The sequence below is a fragment of the Pipistrellus kuhlii genome, unplaced genomic scaffold, assembly GCF_014108245.1.
Source record: "Pipistrellus kuhlii isolate mPipKuh1 unplaced genomic scaffold, mPipKuh1.p scaffold_m20_p_88, whole genome shotgun sequence".
Taxonomy (NCBI): domain Eukaryota; kingdom Metazoa; phylum Chordata; class Mammalia; order Chiroptera; family Vespertilionidae; genus Pipistrellus; species Pipistrellus kuhlii.
In genome coordinates this window covers 274,142-298,374 of record NW_023425593.1, presented here as the reverse complement: position 1 = coordinate 298,374, position 24,233 = coordinate 274,142, and the positions used below count along the sequence as shown (strand labels likewise).

At 57.0% G+C, this 24,233-nt stretch overlaps 1 protein-coding gene and 1 long non-coding RNA gene across 2 annotated transcripts in view; one reads left to right on the top strand and one right to left on the bottom strand.

Annotated features, from left to right (window-relative positions):
- The window catches only part of LOC118712341 (CXADR like membrane protein), an 88,660-nt gene that overhangs the window by 31,150 nt on the left and 33,277 nt on the right, over window positions 1–24,233 (top strand). The window lies entirely within an intron of this gene.
- LOC118712342 lies at window positions 116–22,465 on the bottom strand. Its single transcript, XR_004986014.2, has 3 exons — window positions 22,454–22,465; window positions 14,124–14,126; window positions 116–251 (listed from the first exon to the last, which is right to left on the bottom strand). It is a non-coding gene; the product is annotated as an uncharacterized LOC118712342 (long non-coding RNA).

Genomic DNA, 24,233 nt, shown 5'->3' with positions numbered 1-24,233 from the left:
TCGATGATTCTCTCTCAACGATGTTTCTGACTCTCTATCCCTCTCTCTTTCTCTCTGTAAAAAATAAATAAAATATATCAAAAAGAAAAGAAAGAAAAGAAAGCAGGTCTAATCAAGCAAGTTTATTCTCTATCTATAAAAGGCTAAGTTGACTCATGGATGCATGATACATAGAAAGCTCTCGCTGGCGCCAATTGAACGCGTGTGTTTTGATCTGTCGTTGTCGACCGTGAATTTGGTTGACACTTCCACTGTAGAGAAAGGGCGAATAGTGATATTAAAATATTGCTTCTACTTAATTTCCTTTCGGTGTGCATGAAGTCATGCACCGGGCCACTAGCTGATAGTGACAGCCACTGCTCAGTCAGTCCTCCCACGTGGGGCGTGTCCTGCTGAGCGCTGTGCGTTCCCCTGAGGTGCTCAGTGCGTGCCTGGCTCACAGTCAGGCTGGCTGTGCCCGTCACTGCGCATAGACCCTCAGTCGCGCTCCTCTTGGCCTCATCTCACCTCTCAGCAGCCCCGAGATGGTGGAATTCCTGGGTCCTCAGGGTCCGACGCCAGGAAGTCCTCAAAGCGGGAGAGCAGCTCGGGCTCCGTCGGCGGTGGTTTGCTGACCGGCTCTCCCGGGAAAGGTCGCCCGTTCAAACACAGCCGGCTCTCGTCGGGTTTAGACAGGGCAGGAGGCCGGAGGTGCTGCAGCGGGGAGGGAGGAGCGGGCTGTTGGGGTTCGGTGTGGACCCGGCCATGGAGCGTCAGGCTGAGGCGCACGCTCTGCCGGTTTGCAGCTCTTGGCGTTTGCCGCGTCCCCGCATGACCGTGTACGGTCAGTCCCTCCAGAGAGGCGTGCAGCCCCGGGGCTGGGGGGACGTGATGAAGCCGGAGGGGAGGCACCTGGCCTTGGGAAGCGAGGATCTACGGAAACCTCACCCCCAAGCACTGCGGACTTCCCAGAGCCGCTCCCCTGCTCCCCTTGCGGCCTCAACATGAGACGTGAGCGCGGGCCAGTGCGGAGGGCGGCTGGAGGGCAGGAGAAATGGAAGGGAGGCGGCCCTCTGCCGTGAGCTTCATTTTATCAGCCATGGCCCTTCCCTGACAGGTGAAGTCGGATCCTTCACCAGAGCGCGGGGCAGGGAGGACGCCCGGGAGCTCCGTGTCGCCCTGCTGCCGGGCTCTGGTCTGAGGGGGCGCCGCGGGGCCGGGCAGTGGACCGCAGGCTCTCAGTGCCTGGCCTGATGAGAGATGCGGTGGAGGCTTGGAAACAGGCTGGCCGGCCCAGGTTAGGTGAAAGAACCCGTCCTCACAGCCAGCTGGGCGAGCTGCTGGCCCGTCCGGACACTACGATGATGATCGTTAGGAAGAGAAGGCTGACGGCTGCCGCGGCCGCAGGCAAACAGTGCTTTGGGGCGGTCCCAGGTGCCTGCATGCACACGGGATGCAGACGGTCCTGCCCTGCTCACAGGATGGGCATGTCCGGGAGGAGGGGCGGGAGCATGGGCAGAGCAGCGGGTGGACCAGGAGCATGGCATTACTGTGCAGACCCCAGACAGCGGGTCAGGAGCTGTCTGCTAACTATTGGACTTCCTCAATGGTCAGAACTGGTGGGTTAGCTTCCTCCTGACCTGACAGAGGAAGGAACCGAGGCTCATAGAGGCTGAGTAAATGGCCCACAGTTTCACACTTGGCCTGTGGCAGACCTAGGATTTGAACTTCTCCCCCTTCTCGGGTTATGTTAGCAGCTATTCCCCAGAATACTCCCCTGGGGGGGGCCTCACACGTCCTCAGGAAGCCGGCTGCAGGCTGGATGCTGCTGCCGTGGATGTGAGGCCGGTGTAACTGGAAGAGGGGTCTATTTCTGTTAGAACAGCCTGTTCCCTGTGCCGTGTGGAATGACACTGTCAAAATCCCATTTTTCTGGTTGATTTTCCTAGAACTTTGTAGAGGTCATGACCTTCTGTTATGACAGCCTTTCTTCCTTGGCCAAATAAAAATACATTTGCGGGAGCCACAACATTCTTCGGTTAGTTTCGAGTCTGAGGATCTGGCTAGTCCCTGCGAGGAACTTCAGGAGTTTGTTGTCACATTTAAGAACCATTTGGTACAAATGTATTCATTCACCCACGTTTGTTGAGCCCTTACTAGATTCCTGTCCCTCAGTTCAGTACAGGGGTCGGGAGAAAAACTGAACGTGTGTCTTTCTCTACGAGGCAGATACTTCAACAAGTGCGATGTAGTACCGTGTTTCCCCGAAAATAAGACATCCTCCGAAAATAAGACCTAGTGCATGGAAAGATAAAGACATCCCCTGAAAATAAGACCTAGCGCAACTTTGGGAGAAAAAATTAATATAAGACACGGTCTTATTTTCGGGGAAACAGGGTACACACCAAACCTCGTGATGCTCAGAGCTCCGTGCAGAGAGCTGCTCTCACTCAGCTGACTTTTCATTCGTTAAAAAACAACATCAAGCAGTTCGTCCTAAGGCTCTTGTAAGTACTGAGAAACTTGGAGAGAGTCCATTGGGGAGACAGATAATAAGGAGATAAGTTACATACAAAGGTGGCAAAATCCGTAACAAGTAAGGGCAATTTGGGTAAGCATACTACCATCCATTTGCCTGGGTGGCCAGTTACTTAGCACTTTATCTGCAGAAGAGCAAGCTATACATGGAGGTGTATGCTGCTGTTACCATCACTGTCGTCATTGTTGGCCACCATCTGATGAATTCATCTGGACCTTTTCTTATAAAATCGGGGCGATATTGCCGTCTCTCAAGTTCGTAGAGGAAGTCTGTGCAGAGTGACTCAGTGGCTCGGGCAGTGATTGGGAGCCGAGGTGCGGGCGCTCCGGCTCAGAGCTCCCTCCGCCCGTGGGCCCGCAGCCCGCGCTGGGCAGCAGTCCGGCCTCCTCGGCTCAGAGCAAACTGCTCTGACGCTCCCTCCAGCCTGTGCTCCGACCGTCTCAGCTCCCTCCCTCCCTCTGACCATCACTGAGCCGGCAGGCCCCGGCAGGGCAGCTGGTTCTGCTGACCCGAGGGGAACGCAGACACCGGGCTCCAGCCAAGCGCAGGCTCGGGTTCGATGGCGCCTGAGCTGGGCCCGGGGCCTGCATTTCTAACAGGTCCCGGTGATGCTGGTGCCGTGGTCTCCGGACCACTCTTCGGAGGGTGAGCTGCCCACTGCGAGCCCAGAGCTCTCCCAGCGGCCGGCCTGCCTCCTGCCCTGCCGCCCAGCTCAGGCCACCCTACCTTCCCCAGAGCCTGCGCCCGCGCTCCTAAGAAGCGTCCCTCCCGTGGCCTCCCCTCTCCTCCGCCCCGCCTGCTTCTGCTGAGTTCGTCTTCTGTTCCTCCCCTGGTGCAGTGACGGCAAACGGACACGCACCCCCCAGCTGAGGTGAAGGCCTCCACGCTCTGGCCCAGCCTTTCAGGGTGCGAAGTCTCACCTCTCCCGCCGATCCGCCCCGCTTTACCCCGCTGCCCTCTGCCTCAGGACTCCTCCCGCCAGGCTCCTCCTGCCTCAGCCGTGGCCCACGCCCTCTCCGCCATCGGGCACAGGCACCACTCGCGCTGGAAATGAGCTCGAACCCGCCACAGCTCCTCGCCCGCACGTTACTCACGTGCCCTCTGCCTTCCCCGTGGACCCTAAGCGCCCTCGTGCCTCTTGGCAAACCTGGAGGACCTGTCCGGGGCCTTGCTCCCAGCAACCCTCAGTTCCCCCCAGCTGCCTGGGCGTCCTGCTCCCGGCTCCTTTAATGGACTGGCTCTCTCCGCATCGCTTACATTCCGGGTCAGACGTGTGTTAACATCACCAGCCGCCTCGCATCCTTTTGGGAAATCAGTAAGCTGTAAATCATCAATAAGCGGTCGCAAGAGCAGATGCTCGGGAATGTTGTTAGATAAATAAACGGTGCTTTCCTCCAAGCCCAGTGAAGAGCAGGTTGCTGTCCGCTCCGCCCACTCCTTCCGGCCGGGCCCTTTGCTGGTGTCCCTCTAAGAGGGCTCCTGCCGCTCCTGGGCGCCTGCTGCCCTTAGGGTGCAGGGTCTGACGGGCAGCTGCTCTGTACTCAGCAGCACTCACTTCGGTGCCGTCCCCGAGGCTGTGCTGTGAGCTCCTTCCCGTCCAGGGCTGTTTCCTCTGCATCCCCACACTCACATGTCACTCACAGCACAGGGCCCGTCCCAGCACACAGCGGGTGGGTCTCTGGAGCTCTGGAAACATCCAGGAGCCCGATGGCCACAGCCCGCCCCAGGCCCATGGAGTCCGATGGGCTTCAAACGTGAGTGTCTGTGCACCTGAAGGCTTGATAACACACAGCGTGCTGGCCCCAGCCGAGCTTGAGGCCTGGACCAAGGACTGTTTCTGTCAGATGCCCCCGACGAGGCTGGCGCTGTGCTGAAGAGGCTCTTGGAGGACTGTAGGCCCAGCCCTGCTCCGGGGGGTGGGGAGGGGGGTGCCACAGTGCCCCCTGCAGGCAGAGCCGGCGATGGCGCACGGCGGACTCAGGAAGGCCCTGTGGACCAGTGACCTGTGCCCTCTCAGCCCAGCTCCCCAGGAGCTGACAGGGGACTCGCAGGTAGAGGCCTCCGCAGATGGCCGCAGCCTGCCCCCGCTGCAGGGCTGCTGGGCAGGAAAGCCCAGGGACCGGGGTGGCCCGGTCCAGTCATTGACAGGAGGAGGCGTCACCGTCAATTCTGTGCAGCTTAGGAAGCAGGAAACCGGACACCGTCTCCACCTGACTCTCCCCAATGGTCCACATGACTCGCCGGCTCCTGCCCCCAAGCTCCGTGTCCCAGATCTGCTGCACTCTCCGCCTTCTTACCGCGGACACTCCGCGCTCCCGAGCCCAGCCCCGAGGAGCCTGAACCCGAGCAGAAGCCGTCGGCCACCTCCGCTTCAGGATGTCAGGGTTCTTCCTCTTCTGGGGTGAGGGCAGGGCAGGAGGGCGATGAAGCTCATGACAATAGAGTCGGATTGTTGAAACACATTCTTAGCACCAGGGTCTGTTCTGTGGTTCTCTGAGCATTTACTAGCTTGTTATAAGAAATAAAACCGCTGAAACCGGTTTGGCTCAGTAGATAAAGCGTCGGCCTGCAGACTGAAGGGTCCCAGGTTCGATTCCGGTCAAGGGCATGTACCTTGGCTGCGGGGGACCCGGTAGGAGGTGTGCAAGAGGCAGCTGGTCAATGTTTCTCTCTCATTGATGTTTCTAGCTCTCTATCCTTCTCCCTTCCTCTCTGTAAAAAATCAATAAAATAATATTTTAAAAAAAGAAAAGAAATAAAACCACCACACCATCAGCAGCAGGCAGGAGGCCCTATAACAGACATGCTAGATGTGTAAAATGGATGCATTCTTCATTTCCCCCCTTTTGGGGCTAAAAATTGAAAAGAGTCTGTTAAAGCTACAATTATTAGTCAGCTGAGAGCGTTTGCAGAGCTTTACGGAAAACACCAGACTTGGGGCACCCCCGCCCAGGGCCTGCTGCCTGGGCCCGCGTAGCTCCGCCTCTTCCTGACAGCACTCGCCTCACGCCCGTCATCCGTCCGCTGACCACCCGAGTCTGTTAAGCCAGGACCGTGGCCCCAAGAGGGCAGCCACCGAGAAGGAAGAGGAAGCCAGCGGCACACCGGCTGGCAGCGTGTGCGGCCTCCAGGCAGCAGGCTGCACACACGTTACAGCCCGCCAGGCCCAGGCCTGCCTGGCGGTGTCACTTGTGGCCTGTAACGTGGGCCACGTGAGACGCAGGGGACATGCTCACCCCGCTCACCCTGGGCCTGTGCTTCCCCGCCGCCTGCTCTGGCCAGGCTCCCGGGACGGCCACCCGGCCTGTCCCAGCACAGCCTGCGAGGTCACAGCCTGGGCCTCCTCACTGCAGGCGCTGTTAAACCGGTCCCGGGAGACTGGGGTTTTCCTGGGCTTTCCAGACATTGTTTCCGTCACTTTTTAAATCACACACACACACACACACACACGCTCAATTGTGTTCTCTCTTCAATGCTTCGACAGCTGGTCTTTCCCACATTTCCCAAATCTCTTAGGACCAGCCGACATAGCAACCACTTCTCAGACTTCTTAGGGGGAGGCTGTCCTTTATGTTTGACCCCCGTGCCCAGCACAACCCCTGGCACAGGCAGGGCTGAGGAGCCAGCTGTGGAACAGCCATGGCCCAGCTAACGTCCAGCGAACGTTTGTCCGGCCGCTCTCTCAAGCCGTGTGATGACCTGATTGCTCCTCAGAACCACCGAGGGCCGCGGGCGCCATAGCACACTCTGGATGAGAACAGCCTGGGCTCTGGGCCAGGGGGTGGGGACTTGCCCAGCCCGCAGCCAGGCAGTGACAGCAGCTTTGGGCCCGGGTCTGTCTGGTGGAAAGCCCTGTGTTCACCAGTAACACCGCCCAGTACAGCACAACAGCGGACCACCCAGGACTGTAGGGGCTGCGATGTCCCAGCATCCTCCTGGCTCTGGGGTTTGTTGCTGAACCAAAGTAATGTACCCACAGCAGCGCGTGCACGAGAAATACAAGCCGGCCCCTCAGAGGGAGCTGGTGAGGCCCCGGGAGGGACGGGCCTCCGGAGCCAGCAGGCCAGGCCTCCCTGTGCCTGAGGTCCCCAGCTCGGTGCCTAGCAGCCAGACGGTGCTCCGATGCCCACAGAGCGGTCCTCCCTGTGGCTCTGGCTCCTAGACAGCCGTCTCTATTCCTTCGGCAGGCAGCCGCTGGTTCTACCCGCTGCTCGTCCTGGCGGGTGAGGCGGCACTCTGACCAGAGGGATGCTTCGAGGCTGAGGCAGTGGGACTCGCCTGAGAGCCGGGAGAGGGTCCCAGGTGCTGGCGCGGAGCCGCACGCCCCTCAGCCGCCCTGGCACTTGCCCCCTCTCGCTCCCCCTCCCGGCTGGCGGGGGGCAGAGTGGAGCAAAGAAGCCTAGAGCACCGCGTCCAGGAGAGCGAGCACCCGAGTGAGAGAGCACCCGAGTGAGCGAGCACCCGAGTGAGAGAGCACCCGAGTGAGAGAGCACCCGAGTGAGAGAGCACCCGAGTGAGCGAGCACCCGAGTGAGCCAGCACCCGAGTGAGCGAGCACCCGAGTGAGAGAGCACCCGAGTGAGAGAGCACCCGAGTGAGAGCACCCGAGTGAGAGAGCACCCGAGTGAGAGCACCCGAGTGAGCCAGCACCCGAGTGAGAGAGCACCCGAGTGAGGGAGCACCCGAGTGAGCCAGCACCCGAGTGAGCGAGCACCCGAGTGAGGGAGCACCCGAGTGAGCGAGCACCTGAGTGAGCCAGCACCCGAGTGAGCGAGCACCCGAGTGAGGGAGCACCCGAGTGAGCGAGCACCTGAGTGAGCCAGCACCCGAGTGAGAGAGCACCCGAGTGAGGGAGCACCCGAGTGAGCCAGCACCCGAGTGAGAGAGCACCCGAGTGAGGGAGCACCCGAGTGAGCCAGCACCCGAGTGAGAGAGCACCCGAGTGAGGGAGCACCCGAGTGAGCCAGCACCCGAGTGAGAGAGCACCCGAGTGAGGGAGCACCCGAGTGAGGGAGCACCCGAGTGAGAGAGCACCCGAGTGAGGGAGCACCCGAGTGAGCGAGCACCTGAGTGAGCGAGCACCTGAGTGAGCCAGCCTGCGAGGCCTCCTGGGGGTCTGGGCCGGGCCACGTGGGAGGAACAGGAAACTGCCTAATACAGGGGGCTGCGGGACCCTGGGTGCGAGTCAGCCCCCCTCTCCCTCAGAAGGAGGCATGCCCTGGGGCTAGGGGAGCGAGCGAGGCCCCTCTTGCTCATTGACACACGTTCACGTTCACTCCCCCTGAGCTGTGACCACCTCAGGGCCTTTGTCTGTATCTGTGGACGCTGGTGGCTCCTAGCGGCGTGTAAGACAGTCTGTCTCCGGCACTCAGGAGGTCAGGCCTGACGTCCTAAAGCCACTCGGGGTGTCCCGCTGCTGTGACCCCTCTCCGGGGTTCACTGTGGGATGCAGAGCCAGCTGGTGGCTGGTCCCGGCACTTTGCTTCTCTGGCCCTGCATTCTCCCGGAGTAACTGCATTCCTCCTGCTTCTGCTTCTAAAGCTGTGACCCACCAGCTGGCTCATCAGTCCCAGCATCCGGGCACTCGGTAGAAACATGATTCATTGCCCAAGTGGAAGACAGGATCCTGGAAAGAAAGTCCACGTGGTGAGGCCTTACGGTTTTCGGGGAGCCTGTGCCTGTGCTGGGGTGCCTGGCCGTCCCTTCGGGAGGGGGAGCATCGTCTGGGAGGTGCTGTCTGTGGTGGAGCCCGCGGGCATCTCTCGGGCACCTCGCTCCCCTCGCTGCGGAGCTGGAGGAGGAGCATCGTCTGTGAGACCTGCGGTAGGAGCCGCACAGCTGGCTCAGCCCCTGCTCGGTCCCCCTCCTCCAGCTGTGGGTGCCCTGGGGGTACTGCCTCATAAGAAATCTCACACACACACACACACACACACACACACACACACACACACGGAGCGCCCTAAGGAGGTGAGGCACTCCGGTTCTGGCTCAGGATGGCCCCTGAGCTCTCAGCCTGTGTGGCCGGGGCCGCCATCCACATCTCCGCGGGAAGAATTGTGCTTTTTCATAGTCAAATCCTAGCTCCGCTACTTGAAAGCCGGGCACAAAGCAAGCCTCTCTGAGCCTGTTGCCCCATGGACAGGGTACAGATACCTCGCTCAGGGGCGGGTGTATTGCAGCAGAGCACAGACTTGCTACTGCAACTGCGCATCCCGTGAACACCCTCCACCCGACGTTCCTCGACTCTCACCGCCGCGCTGTTCCCACCCCGCTGCTTGCCCAGGCTTCCCACCTTCCCCTGTGCGATGACGGGGATTCTGGGGCGTCAGAGGAGCATCCGCATCACCTAGGCCAGTGGTTCTCAACCTTCCTACTGCCGCGCCCCTTCAATGCAGCTCCTCATGTGGTGGTGGCCCCCAACCATAACACTATTTTCGTTGCTACCTCATAACTGTAATTTTGCTACTGTTATGAATCATAATGTAAATATCTGTGTTTCCCCATGGTCTTAGGGACCCTGCTAGTGGTTCTCAACCTGTGGGTCGCATATATATAACTGCCTATCAGAACTTCCAGTCAATGGGAGACATCAGTGTTTCTACACCCAGCTGTGACCATTTCAGTGGGAAGCGAAGTAATTATTTACGTTAAAGGCCCAGGAAGATGAAGGGGGTTCACCCCAGGTCACTTAGATACGTAAACGATAGAACCAGGGGCTCAGGCTGGTCTTCTTGATTCCAAACCAATGACCACCTCCCAGTTCTAAGTGGTCACCTTGTTTCTGACGTGCTGTGTGCCTCGTGGTGCCTGGCACAGGGGAGCGAAGGTCCTCTCCGGTCTAACACTGTGACTGCAGGACCAACACCACCTCAAGCCCCAGGTGTGCGAACAGCACAAACGGGCAAGACCTCCAAGCCACGAGGGTGGGCCACAAGCACCCAGAGCAGCCATTGCCTGGGTGCCGTCCACACAGGCAGTCCCCCTGGACACCGCGCCATCAGTGCCAGAGCGGCTTAGTGAGCGCACTGGCTGGGAGCTGGTTTGTCTTCAGGCTGGCCCATCTCCAGTCACAAGAGAACCTAGGTTCTCATGGGCAAATGGCAGTCAGAGTCAAAGACAGGGGCAAGGACCAGACTGAGACTGCCTCCACGGAGGAGGGGTGAGAGGCGGGGGCAGCATGAGGAGGAGAACTGAGACGGGTGAGCACCCCATGGTCATCCCAGGTGGCCAGCAACCCGCCTTTTGGCGAGAGGTCCGTATAGGACGGGAAAGGACAGGTAGCCAGGCCCCCCCCGCCCTATCAGAAAGAGAGCAGGAGAGACTCAAACCGAAAAGCCCAAGAATTAAAGGGGAATTTCCTCGGCCTCGCGGGTGAAAGAATGCTACCCGAGCCGCTGTGGTGGGCCAGCTGTTTGACAGCAAACGCTTCACGGGTCGCTGTGCTCTGCACCGTTAGGCCTGCCCCGGTGTGGCTCCCAGTAAAGTTGCTCTGGAACATTCCCACCTGCCTCTGCTGAATACCAACCCGGTGGACCACGGTCATAAGAAGAGAGGAATTTGTATTTCTCATACGTGGGCCAGAATGTTCCGTGGGAGGGATAGTGGGGATCGATGTGGCCGTGGCCACAGGGCCAGGGAGAAGCTGGCAGGAGAGCAAAGGAAGCTGAGGAAATGAGCAGTGAAAGGTTTCCGCTGTGCTTTCCCCATCGAGAGAGAATACCGCGGCTCTTTGCTCGCGCCCTGGAGGTGCTGTGCTGGGGAGCGAGGCTGCAGGCTCCGGCCGCTGGGCCAGGTGCGTGTCCATGCTGGCTGCACACACTCTAACCTCGGGCGCTCCATCCACAGCAGCCGGCATGCTCTAATGCCAACTACAGCCGAGGTCACCGCTCTGTCCTCTCAGCCAGGTGCATTTCATGACAAGGAATTGAGTTTTATAGAGAAAAAACTGTAGGAAAGAGAGCCAGTGTCCTCACTGAGCTTCCTTCGGGGCAGTCTGTGCCAGCCCAGGGGCTGAGACAACCTTCAGCGTCTGCCCCTCAGGCATGTCCCACACCACCTCCGTGCCCAGCGGCCCTGCCACCCGAGTGTGCGATGGAAGGCATGGCCCCAGGCTAGCAGTTTGCAGCCTGCTTGGGACCCAGATGTCATACATGAAAAGGCACCGGGGTCACATCAAGACACGTGGCAAATTTTTCCCTAATCTGAGCTTTAGCGAAAAATGGCAGTGGCTGCCCTGCAGCAGGTCCCATCTGCTTGGGCCGCCATCACAAAGGACCGCAGACGGGGTGACTTCAAAGACAGAAATTTGTTTTCTCGCAATTCTAGGAGCTCCAAGTCCAAGGTCACGGTGTCCACCTGGTTTTCAGGTGGCCATCTTCCCGCCCTCTCCTCACAGGGTCTTCCCTCTCTCAGTGTCTGCTTCCTAATGTCCCATGGGGTCAGGGCTCCACCCTAACAGCCCCATTTTACTTAATTACCTCTTTAGCGACCTAGGTCCAAATAGAGTCACATTCTGAGGTGCTGGAGTTAGGCCTTCAACGTGTGGATTGGGGGGGAGGGCACAATTCAGCTCAGAACAAAGGGAGTTCGTTTAGAGGAGGAACCGTCACACCAGAGGGGTCACGGAGCTCTGCCCAGAGGCTGCCGGGCCGCCTGCAGGTGTGTGGACTGTGGACCAGCTCTCGGGAGAGGAAGAAATTGCATGAACCAGGGTGGCGTGAAGGGGCTTTCCTGGAGCGGGGGCGGGGGTTGAGCCAGCAGGAAGGAAAGAGTTACGGGCAGAGTGGGGAGAAGGGGAAGGCGTTCCCGGTGGAAGGAAGAGCATGGAAGATGGCTCCGAGGATTTGACGAGACCAACCTCGAAGGCTGGAGCGTGTGGTGGGAGAGGAGGAGAGAAGGCTGGAGAGGCAGGCTGAGAGCAGAGTGCAGGGGCTGGGCCGCAGGCAGACTTTCTCTCGTGGAAGACTTTTCAACAGGGCACGGAAGTAATAGCAATAAGAAGATTTGTGTATAGCCCTTGCAATTAGGAGTTTTTATAAATATTATCACTGACATTTAACAAAATGAGCAGGTCATCCTTCTAACCATTCTGTGAATGGGACGATGGAGATGGAGAAAGCTGAAAATCGCTTGGCCAGCAGATATGGGGGCTAAATCAGAACTGCTCTGGGCAGATGCCTTGGAGAGCAACGAGGTGGGACCAGGGAGCTATCAGAGATGAGATCAGGAGTGGAGTGGTCAAAGCCTGAATTAAGGGAGAGGTACTAGAACTGGAAAAGTTTAAACAGACGTGCTGGGTCGGTTTTGATTAATAAACCCACTAAAAATAAAACTGCTCTGAAATCAGCAAACCTCCTGCTGGCCAGGGGAGCACATTGGCTCTCATCCTCAGACTCCGGTGTCTCAGCATGAGCTGATTTCCTGGTTCTGCCCTGACGCTGGTGATAGGAACAGAGAGCACCATGCAGCCACGCTCTGGTGCGGGTCTGTGCGCCCACTGGATCACTCCGGGATATGCACTGACATGGTGGTCTCTCCCACTGGGCCCGAGTTCCTCCAGGAAGGTGACAGCATGCTACTCATTGGTATACCCAACGCCTAGTCCAGTTCTTCAGTCGCCAGAAGCACAATGTCTGCCTTTGAGTGGGTGGGTGGGTGGGTGGGTGGATGGATGGATGGATGGATGGGGGGCAGTGGTGGGACGGTGCGGGCACAGGGGAAGGAAAGTGCTCAAAAACCAGACGTAAAGAAGCTTGAGGTTAAGTGTGCGTGACTCCATGTGTCATGAAGGCAGGCTCACATGCAACTAGGTAAACCCACCTGAGAGAAGTTCTCAGAAAAACTAAAGGCCTTAAAGCCAGTGTCACTGCAGGCCTTTTTCACAGCGGACTTTACTGCTGGGGAATTGGCCCAGACGGCGAGAAATAACTGATTTCACAGAGGAGGTTTCTAGGCAGAAACCAGTGGCTTCCTGTCCACGGCCCCGCCCATTAGTGCTCCAGGGTCCTCTCCTGTGCTCCTGGGCAGTCTTTTGTCCTCTTCCAGTTGCCATCCCCATGCTGTGTATCCGCTGGACATGGGGCAGGGTGCCAAACACCTGCTGAACGAACGAGGCTGGCTGTAGAAGGTGGTGAGATAAGGTGGGAGGACCAAACACATCAGCATGACGTTCTCCTCCCCAGTGTCTGTCAAGAAGCCCAGGTGGGCTGGAACCGCTTGACCTGTGTTTTTTTATTCCCTTGGGATATAACTGTGATCAGCAGCTCCTAAATCAGTTTGTTCCAGAATGTGGGTTATGTGAAAACTACAAAGATGGGTAACACAGTCCCTGTCTTCCAGGAATTTACTCTCTCCATGGGAACATCCAAATATATTATTTAAAAAACTTATGGAGCCAGGCCTGGTTTGGCTCAGTGGATAGAGTGTCGGCCTGCGGACTGAAAGGTCCCAGGTTCGATTCCGGTTAAGGGCATGTACCTTGGTTGCGGGCATATCCCCAGTAGGGGGTGTGCAAGAGGCGGCTGGTCGATGATTCTCTCTCATCGATGTTTCTCTCTATCCCTCTCTCTTCCTCTCTGTGAAAAATCAATAAAATATATTTAAAAAATAATAATAAATAAATAAATAAAAACTTATGGAGGACCCTAATGGAGAGATCGACAACAATGCAGCATAGTAGGGAGTTTTAACACCCCACTTACTTCACTGGATAGATCTTCCAGACAAAAAGTTAACAAGGAAACAGTGACTCTAAAGGTCACACTGAATCAAATGGATTTAATTAATATTTATAGAACATTTCACACCAAAGCTGCAGAATATACATTCTTCTTAAGTGCACATAGATAATTCACAAAGACAGACCACATATTAGGACACAAAACAAGCCTCTACAAGTTCAAGAAGACTGAGATCATATCAAGCATCTTCTTAGATCATAGTGGAATGAAATTAGAAATCAATTACAGTAAAAACACCCAAAAGCATTCAAACACATGGAGACCTAAATAGCATGTTATTAAACAATAAATGGCTTACCAATGAGATCAAGAAAGAAATCAAAAACTTCCTAGAAACAAAAATGAACACAAAACAACCCAAAATTTCAACACAGCAAAAGCAGTCCTGAGAGGGACATTCATAACACTACAGGCATAATTCAAAAAAAAAAAAATCAGCAATAAACTAACCCTACAACTTAAAGAACTAGAAAGAGAACAAGAAAAGCCCATAGTAAGTAGAAGGAAGAAAATAATAAGATTAGAGCAGAAATAAATAACATAGAGACTATATATATATATATATATATATATATATATTGTGTATGTGTGTGTGTGTGTGTGTGTGTGTGTGTATATATATATATATATATTTATATATCAAACCAAGAGCTGGTTCTTTGAAAGGATAAACGAAGTTGATGAACCTTGAGCCAGACTCATCAAGAAACAAAGAGAGAGGACCCAAATAAATAGAATCAAAAACGAAAGTGGAGAAGTAACTGCTGACACCACAGAAATACAAAGGATTGTAAGAAAATACTATGAACAACTCTATGCCAACAAGCTGGACAATGTGGATGAAATGGAAAATTCCTAGAAAAATACAATCTCCCAAACTGAATCAGGAGGAATCGGAAAACCTGAAGAGGCCAATAACAACTGATGGAATAGAAGCAGTCATTTAAAAACTCCCACCAAACAAAAGCCCAGGTCCGCTGGCTTCACAGGGGAGTTCTACCAAACAGTCAAAGAAGAACTAGCACCTGGACTCCTCACACTATTCCAAAAATTCCAAGAGGAAGGAACACTTCCAAGACATTTTTATGAAGCCTGCATCACCCTAATTCCAAAACCAGATACAGACTCTACAAAGAAAGAGACTTACAGGCCACTATCCCTGATGATCATAGATGCTAAAATCCTCAACAAAATATCAGCAAATGGGGTCCAGCAATATATTAAAAAGATCATTCAGCAGGACCAAGCGGGATTATTCCAGAGATGCAAGGCTGGTGCAATATTGGCAGATCAGATAAACGTGATACATCGCCTAAACCAGCTGAAGGACTGAAGTCACCTGGGGGAACAGAACAGGAGGAAAAGCCAGTGCGGCTCTCCGGAGCCGGGCCTGGGCCTGGGGTCTGAGCGGAGCGGAGGGAGGAGCTGTTCCCTGGGCCCCGCGGTCCGGAGCCTCCGCCATGTGGTTTCCATCGGAGCCGGCCCCTCGGGAGGCGGGAGGGGAGCGGGTGCCCTCGGCCCGGAAACGCGGACAGCAGGCGACAGGCTGCGGCTGTCCCTCCCCGGGGGCCGTGTCCCGACCTCGCGGCACACGGCCGCTGCCGCCTGCTGGCCCGGGAGGACAGCCCCGCCTCCGCCCCTCCGGGTCTGCGAGGCCCCTGCGCGGGCCGGCCCCCGGCAGAGGACAGGCTGTGGGCTTAGCGCCGGGCCTGCCCTCACAGCTGCCCTCACAGACCAGCTTTCCTTTCCCGCGCAGCTCACAGCTGCCAATGTACGTGCCCACGTTCTGGGAAATGGTTTCAGAGTGAGTCAGGAGCCCTGACTCAGTGGAGAGTGGCCGGGTTCACTTCCCGTAGGTCATAGGCCTGCCTGCGGCCCCATCCCCAGGAGAGGGCCTGCAGGAGGCAGCCGATCCGCGATTCTCTCATCACTGATGTTTCTCTTTCTCTCCCTCCTGAAATCAATTATATTCTAAAAAGTGAATGAGGAAAACGGAGCATCGCACAGGTGAGAGCCAGTGAAGTGGCCTCTCCGGCCTTCCTGCACCACCTCCCGAGCCACGCCTCCCCGCAGGCCACTCTTCACGCTGTAACGGAAGATATTGGACAAAGTGGGGGTTCTCTTTCCCACGGAGGGGAGGGCGAGGGGGAGCTTCTTATGACACCCTGAGCAAAAGAATCCTCTGAGACTCACCCGGGAGAACGCGATGTCTATTGCGTGGAACAAAGCCCTGATTCTCCATCCGGCTTCCCGGAGCCAGTCCCTCCCGGAGGTGTGGCTGGGGTGTCAGCAACGCTGGGAGCAACACCCGTGCCCAGCCCTTCCATGGGGCAGCGGGGCCAGCCAGCGCCGGGCTAGCTGAGGCCTGGAACCTATTGCGTGGAGCCCACGCGGCCGTGGGCCTGTGGGGGAATGCCAGGAAGCCACGTGTGCGCCATGAGCCACGTGTGCACAGAGGAGCCCAGCGCATAGGGAGCGAGCTCCTTTGTTCAGGGAGTAAGTGTCCCGAGTCTCTGTGGGCCTGCAGTGGCCACGCCCACTCTGGCCAGCCATCTCTGTCCCAGGTGTGACTCCCCTAGTCCTCCCAGCTTCGTTGGGCGCATGTGCATCTTCCCCTTGTCCGGGCTCCTTCCCCCGGTGCTTTGCAGAGAGCACGCCTATGATGTGTGCCTTCCCCTCGCTCCCTCCTGCTGTTGGTAACCAGGTTGATTACAGCTGCATCGGTGCTGGAGAGTGAAGCTGAGCGTGGAAGAGCCAGCTTAAAGTGCCTCCGCCCCCATTGCCTGCGCCTCAGGGTGGACTAACCTCCTGTGTGCGCAGCCCACACTCTTCCTGTCGGGCCTGCCCAGCTCTCCAGCTCATCTCCCGCCCTGAGGTTCTGTGGGTCACTGTGAACTTCTCATCTTTTCCTGAAGCCTCTCTCCAGGTCATCCCAACAACTCTGTAGTCACGTAGTGGGCAATGTTAACCTCAAAACACAGGGAGGCCCTGACTGGCTTGGCTCGATGGATAGGGCATCGGCCTGCGGACTGAAGGGTCCGGGTTCGATTCCAGTCAAGGGCATGTACCTTGGTTGTGGGTACCTCCCCAGTAGGGGGTGTGCAGCAGGCAGCTCATCGTTGTTTCTCTCTCATCGATGTTTCTAACTCTCTATCCCTCTCCCTTCCTCTCTGTAAAAAAAAGAAATCAATAAAATACATGTTTAAAAAAAAAGCACAGAGAGAAAGAGAGATAGGAAATGTTACTTAGAAAGTAGCCTTGCCGCCGAAACCGGTTTGGCTCAGTGGATAGAGCGTCGGCCTGTGGACTGAAAGGTCCTGGGTTCAATTCCGGTCAAGGGCATGTACCTTGGTTGCAGGCACACCCCCAGTAGGGAGTGTGCAAGAGGCAGCTGATCGATGATTCTCTCTCATTGATGTCTCTAGCTCTCTGTCCCTCTCTCTTCCTCTCTGTGAAAAATAAATAAAATATATTTTTTTAAAAAGAAAGAAAAAGAAAAAAAAAAGTAGCCTTGCCCTAGCTGGTTTGGCTCAGTGGATAGATCATCAGCCTGTGGACTGAAGGGTCCTGGGTTGATTCCTGTCAAGGACACATGCCCAGGTTGTGGGCTTGATCACCAGTAGGGGGCGTGCAGGGGGCAACTGATCCATGATTCTGCGTCATTGATGTTTCTATCTCTCCCTTTCCCTTCCTCTCTGAAATCAATAAAATATTTAAAAACAAAAAAAGAAAGAAAATAGCCTTCATAATGACCCTGTTCCACATGTAAGTGGAATCAGATAATATTTGCCAAGTAATCTTCTTTTCCGAGTCCCTTCATAGAGGCCGCGCCGTTCTCGGGCTGTGCCCTGGCTGGGAACGGCCGGAGGGGAAGTGCGTGCCCCTGGGTGAGCTCGGAGAGCCGCTGTCTGCGCCTGCGGTCCCTGCGGGCGCCGGCGGCTCCTCCTCCGCAGAGGTCCCCCGTGGCCCCGTGCTGTGCTTTAGAACAGGCATTCCTGCATTTAACCCTGCACCAGCCCTGTGGAATGAGGACTATTGTTATGCATTTACAGATAGCAAAGCTAGTTTTAGGAAAGTTAGGGATCTTAATGAAGGCCACATAGCAAATGGCAGTATCAGAGCGCCATCTGACCCAAGCCTCTGGTGACCTCCCCCCTCGCTGATTTAGACCTCAGTTCTCAGAGGTCAGAGGAGATGCGTTCTCTCTGGTTTGTTCTTTTCCGTGTTTGTTTTGTTTTGTTCCAAACCCTAATTATATATGACTAAGAGGAGTTAAGAATGTCCTCCAAGACTCAAAATATTCTTTTTCATATTTATGTTCTAACCTCTGTGGCTACCAGAAAATATTTCATAATGGAACTGGTGTGGCACGTGAAATATCTACACCTTTAATATTTGAGGGAGCCCAGCTGGCATGGCTCAGTGGTTGGTCACGGGTTCAATTTCCAGCCATGGATCATGTGTTCAAGTCCCACATGCCCAGATTGTAGGCTCCATCCCCAGGGTGGGGCTTGCAGGAGGCAGCTGATCGATGATTCTCTCTCATGATCGATGTTTCTGTCTCTCCTTCTCCCTTCCTCTCTGAAATCAATAAAAATATATGTTTCTAAAAAATATTTGAGGGAGAGAACAGAGAGTTAAAAATAAATGATCGGGCCATGTTCGGGGAAGGAAAGGATCATCGGCACCCCATCGCGGCGTGTTGTACAGTGGGCCCTGTGTCTGCGTGCTCTGCATCCACACACTCACGCACCTGCAGGTGGGAACGCCAGGGGAACTGGCATTGCAGCTGAAGGGCAAAAACCGTACTTCAAACGCTGCTCCTGTGCCCCCTGCCCGTCACATTCCCCAGGCAGTCTATCGCGTCGCTCCACGCCTCGGTTTCCTCGTCTGTAAAATGGGAATGGGAAGTGTGCCTATTTTACAGAGTGGTTGTGAGGTTTAAATGTTTACAGAGCTCTTAGCAAGTGCTCAACTAGATTAGCTTTTAGCATACTGTTCCTCCTCCCGCCATGCAGGTATGGCTCGGTTTGGAAACAGGGAGTGTGAGGTTAATCGTGTCAGGTCTGTGCTGACTGGTTTTTCTTGTCGCACACTTACACCCTTTACATTGCGGAGGCATGAGGAGCGATCTAGACCTGACCTGAAGTACATGGGTGACCTAGAGTGACCCCGAGTGTGCGGGTTCATGCCCTTCGAGATAAGGTCCTGCTTCCTGAGGGGATCCCTGCTGGAAGTCTGCTCGAGGGATGGAAACACGTCCATAGTCACACACTGCCGTTCTGAGCCGCATGCTGGTTGCATTTCCGTAGGCAGTTTATTGTGGCTTGTCCACACTGCCTGCCGTCCACACTGCCTGCCGTCTGCATTGCCTGCCGTCCGCACTGTCTTCCGTCCGCACTGTCTTCCGTCCGCACTGCCTGCCGTCCACACTGCCTGCCGTCCACACTGCCTGCCGTCCGCACTGCCTGCCGTCCGCACTGCCTGCCGTCCGCACTGCCTGCCGTCCGCACTGCCTGCCGTCCACACTGCCTGCCGTCCGCACTGCCTGCCGTCCACACTGCCTGCTGCGCAGATGCCACCGGGGTGTGTGCCAGGGGGTGCTCAGAAGCAACCCTCAACCGAGTTTTAGGTTTACAATCACTTCTAGCCTCTGAGCTATCTTTTCCGACCATTTTCAAAGCGCTTGCTCTCCGCTTCCTGCTCAGTAAGGACCCAGGAAGGATCTGGCCACTGGCAGAGGCACCTGCGGGGAGCGGGGTGCCTTCTGCTGGGTGAGCGCATGGCTCCGGGGCTCCCCTGGGGGAGAGGGAGAGGGGGACTGCTGAGCCTGCTCCTCCTCCTCCTCTCCCTCCTCACCTGTGAGCACCATCCAGCTTGCCGGACACAGAAGAGCCGGTTCTTCCTTTGGAACTTGGCCATGCCTCTGCCTCTCTGGGGCTGAGCAAAGCTCCTGAGCTGGTCCCAGCCACTTCCCAGCACTGGGTTGTTCTGTGAGGCCTGGTGGCCATGAGGGTGGGAGCTGATCCTGGTCCTGGTCCAGGCGCCCAGCCATGAATACAAGACTGCGCAGTGTTCCCTCCCCACCCTCTACCTCCCCTCCCTTTCAGCGCTTTCACCTCCCCACCTGCATTCCTAGGAGGAGGGCGGCCCCAGCCCGGCTCTGCCTGGTGTGGGCAGTTGTCTGTGTGGCTTCGTGGTTTTGACTGCTGAGCAGTGCAGGAGGCGAAATTCAATCCTCGACTCTCTAACTTCTATTTATTTCTCTAGTATTTTGAGCCTGGAGCTCCCCACAAGGACAAATGAGTGTTTTGTTGAAAAGGAATGGGGGGGGGGGGTCCATGTGAAAGTAACACCGTTTCCGGCAAAAACGGTGTCCTGGGGTCAAAGCCCGGGTCCCAGCCCCAGCTGTGCCATACACATGCACCCGTGTGACCGTAGTCGCTAACTGGCAAGGCAAAGTGGCTAACTGAGAAGCAGTAAGAACAAGGTAAAGCCAAGACAAACTCCGAAAGACAAACCTCTGGCTCAAAGTGGCTGTGCCATTGGCGGTACTCCTTATGTTTCTATAGGCACAGTGGCCTTTACAGCACAGAAAATGGAAAACTTAAACAAAGTTTTCCTTCCGAGCTGCGGGCTGCGGGCTGCGGGCTGCGGGCACAGCCAGAGCTGAGGCGAGGCCACTCCCCCGCACCGCAGCTCCAGCCTGAACCCAGCGCTGACACAGCATGCCTGGTGGGCAGGAGGAGGAAGGAAGGAAGGAAGGAAGGAAGGAAGGAAGGAAGGAAGGAAGGAAGGAAGGAAGGAAGGAAGGAGAACATTTTTTAAATTCCCACCCTGGCCAGTGTGGCTCAGTGGATAGAACATCGGCCTGTAGACCAAAGGGTCCCAGGTTCGATTCCGGTCAAGGGCAGGTGCCTCGGCTGCAGGCTCCTCCCCAGCCCGGGCCCTGGTTGGGGCTTGTGCTGGAGGCAACCCAGCGATGTGTTTCTCTCACCTCAGTGCTTTCCTCTGTCTTTCCCTCTCTCTTCTTCTCTCCCCAAAATCCAATGGAAACATATCCTCGGTGAGGATTAACAAAAAAGGGAAAGAAAGTGTGGACACAGAAGCAGAGCGGCGTGACCGGTGAGAGCCCGTCCGTTCCCTTCGCGGGGAACAGCGCCAGTTCAGGAGGCTGGCTTCCCGCTGTGCCTCTCGCTCCTGCGGACGTTCGCCGTGGGGATGGCACATGTGCGACACGTCAGAGCCCTTTCTGAGAGGGCGCTCCCGGGCGCGGGGGGCTCCCCGGACGTGGGCACTCACCGGGCGTGGGGGGCTCCCCGAACGTGGGCACTCACCGGGCGCGGGGGGCTCCCCGGACGTGGGCACTCACCGGGCGTGGGGGGCTCCCCGGGCGTGGGGGGCTCACCGGGCGTCTGGGGCTCACCAGGCATGGGGGGCTCCCCGGACGTGGGCGCTCCCCGGGCGTGGGGGGCTCCCCGGGCGTGGGGGGGCTCACCGGGCGTGGGGGGGCTCACCGGGCGTGGGGGGCTCCCCGGGCGTGGGCGGCTCCCCGGGCGTGGGGGGGCTCACCGGGCGTGGGGGGCTCCCCGGACGCGGCGGGCTCCCCGGGCGTGGGCGCTCCCCGGGCGTGGGCGCTCCCCGGGCGTGGGGGGCTCCCCGGGCGTGGGGGGGCTCACCGGGCGTGGGGGGCTCCCCGGGCGTGGGGGGGCTCCCCGGGCGTGGGGGGCTCCCCGGGCGTGGGGCGCTCCCCGGGCGTGGGGGGCTCCCCGGGCGTGGGGGGCTCCCCGGGCGTGGGGGGCTCCCCGGGCGTGGGGGGTTCCCCGGGCGTGGGCGCTCACCAGAGGTGGGGCGCTCACCGGGCGTGGGGCGCTCCCCGGGCGTGGGCGCTCCCCGGACGCGGGGGGCTCCCCGGACGTGGGCGGCTCACCGGGCGTGGGGCGCTCCCCGGGCGTGGGGGGCTCCCCGGGCGTGGGGCGCTCCCCGGGCGTGGGGGGCTCCCCGGGCGTGGGGCGCTCCCCGGGCGTGGGGGGCTCCCCGGGCGTGGGGGGCTCCCCGGGCGTGGGCGCTCCCCGGACAGGGGCGCTCCCCGGGCGTGGGGGGGCTCCCCGGGCGTGGGGGGCTCCCCGGGCGTGGGGGGCTCCCCGGACGTGGGCGCTCCCCGGACGCGGGGGGCTCCCCGGACAGGGGCGCTCCCCGGGCCTGAGGTGGCCAGCTCAGGGCGGCAGCGCTGCTGGCTTCCTGCTCTTCCACGCGCTGCCCGCCCGCCCGGGAGCCCGGCAGGCCTGGGCGGGGGCGGAGGGGCAGGCGGCCAGCTCAGGCCCGCTCGCCGCCCGGGACGGCAGAGGGCAGCGGGAGGGCAGCCTCGGAGGCCGGAGGCGCAGCCTCGGGTCATTGGGTACCAGTGATGGAGACGGGTAATGAGCGTGGGGCTGCCCCTGGGTCATGGGGTGTGGGTGACAGGAAGAGCCAAGTTAGCCAACATGGCCTGGCTGAGGCCTTGCCTGCAGGGTGGAGGCTCGGAGAGGCCTGCGGGGGGTGGGAGGCCGGGGGAGGCCTACGGGGGGAGGGGAGGGAGGCCGGAGGAGACATGCGGGTGGAGGCAGGGGGAGGCCTGTGAGGGAGGGGGTGTCGCGAGGCCGGGGGAGGCCTGGGGCGGGGGGGGGGGGGGGGGGGGGGGGGAGGCCTGCGGGCTGGTCTGCCTCTAACACCGCAGGGGGGGCGCTGGTGTCCGGTTGCACCATCTGCGCACATCAGTAAGGAGTGTGGTGATCGAGGCCGGGTCTTGTTCACCCTCGTGTCTCTGGGAGAAGAGAAGCCCCAGCCCTTTCTGAGCTGTTTCTTGTGAAAGCTGAGCTGAGCCTGGTTACAGCTCTGCTCACCCACGGGCAGCATGGTGAGCTGTGACGCCGTTGAGGACGTCTGCTATCCGGTGCTTAAAGCCCCTTAAGAGTGCGTGTGAAGTGTGTGGCCATCTTTGTGTGGACACAGGAGTAGGCGGCGTTCCGGCATTCACCGGAAGGCTAACGGCAGTGGATCAGCCTTCCGTGTGGGGTGCAGGCCACACGCAGGGGATTGCTGCTCTCACGTCCTGCCTGCCGAGGTCTTTGAAGATAATTCCTCCCCTCCCCAGTGTGAAGACGGCAAAAATCTCCCCCTGCCGCTCTCCAGGAACCCTGTCCCAGCAGCGCGAAGACTATAATGACTCCGTGTGTAGAGGCACAGGAGGGCTGCGGTCAGACTGAGTTGAATTCTGGTTCTACCAATTGCTGGCTCTTAGGTCTGAGCAAATTCTTAGCCTCTCTGAATCTTAGGTTTTGCTCTGTAAATTGAGGCCAAACCCTGCCTAGTAGCGTTAAATAATTATATGGAGATATATATATATATATATATACTAGAGGCCCAGTGCATGAAGTCCATGCACTCAGGGGTCCCTCAGCCCGGCCTGCGCCCTCTCCCAGTCCGGGTAATCACAGGGGATGTCCTTAGCGGTCCATGGAGGTGGGAGAGGCTCCTGCTACCACCACTGCACTCGCCACTGTGAGCCCGGCTTCTGGCTGAGAGATGCTCCCCCTGTGGGAGCACACTGACCACCAGGGGGCAGCTCCTGCATTGAGCATCTGCCCCCTGGTGGTCGGTGCATGTCATAGAGACCGATTGTTTGGCTATTCTGTTGATTTGCATATTACCTTTTTATATATAGGATATATATTGTCTTTTAATATACAGTAATTGGCATATGGTAAGCACTTGATAAATGCTAAATATTATAAGGCATTTTTATAACTTTCAGATAAACTAATACTAAACAACAATTCCCACTTACTCTGCATAACAAACTCAACATATGTATGGAAAGAATTGTGAAATCTGAAAAGTGCTGTGCAGATATGAAAGTGGTAGTATCAGCTTATTGTTGCCATTCTATACAACAGAAAACATTCATGTCAAGATCCACGCTTAAAGGATGTTGTAATTACAAAACAACTAGTGTGTTGGTTAAAGCATTCTTAATTCTGTGAGATGGTGATTCCTAATCCTTTGGGTTACTCCCTGGGGAGAGCCAGCGGCCACAGGGTGAGGTGGCCCCAGAGGTGTAAGCTAACAGCTCGGTTAAGCCTTCAGATAAGACCACAGTCCCAGCCAGCAGTTCACTGCACCTCATGAGAGACCCTCAGCCAGAGCTACCCAGCAAAGCTGTGCTTAGATCCCTGACCACAGAGACTAGGAGATAAGCTGTGTTGTTAGGGGGTGGGAGGAGGTAGGAGAGAGTAAAGGGGGAATAAATGGTGATGGAAGGAAACTTGATTTTGGGTGGTGAACACACAGTGCAATATACAGAGGATGTATTATAAAATTGTACCCCTGAAATCTAGGTAATTTTATTATCCGATGTCACCCCAATACATTACATTTTAAAATATTATAAAAATGTTGACACTAAAAAACAAGAAAAATATTTTTAAAATAAGTTTTAAAATGGGTTGGTAACAAGGTACACATAAAAAGGTATGTTTGTTGTTTTGAAAAGCTAAGTTCTGGGACATTTTGTATGCAGCGATACATAACAAATAGTACGATATGCACATGGAGAAGCACAATTGTAAGGATGAGGCTTGATGAATGTCACAAGTTAACATCCCACGGAATGAGCAGCTGGTCTAGCACCAGAGCACAGCCAGCCCTCGGGAGCCTCGCCTGCTCCCTCCCCTACGCCCTCCCTCCAGGAGTGCCGCTGTCTGGACTCTTACCCCCTTTTCTAGCAGCGTTTCCCAAAGTGTGGTACGCGTCCGCCCAGGGGCGCGGAAGAGTCTGGTGGGGGTACGCGTTGCACCGGAGTTTGGTGGGGATGTGCACTGCACCGTGCTTAGCTGCACCTGATTCTACGTTCTTGTGAATACGATGGGTACTCAGCGTTACGAAAATTATAGAAGGGGTACACCTATGTCAAAAGTTTGGGAAACACTGCTCTATGGG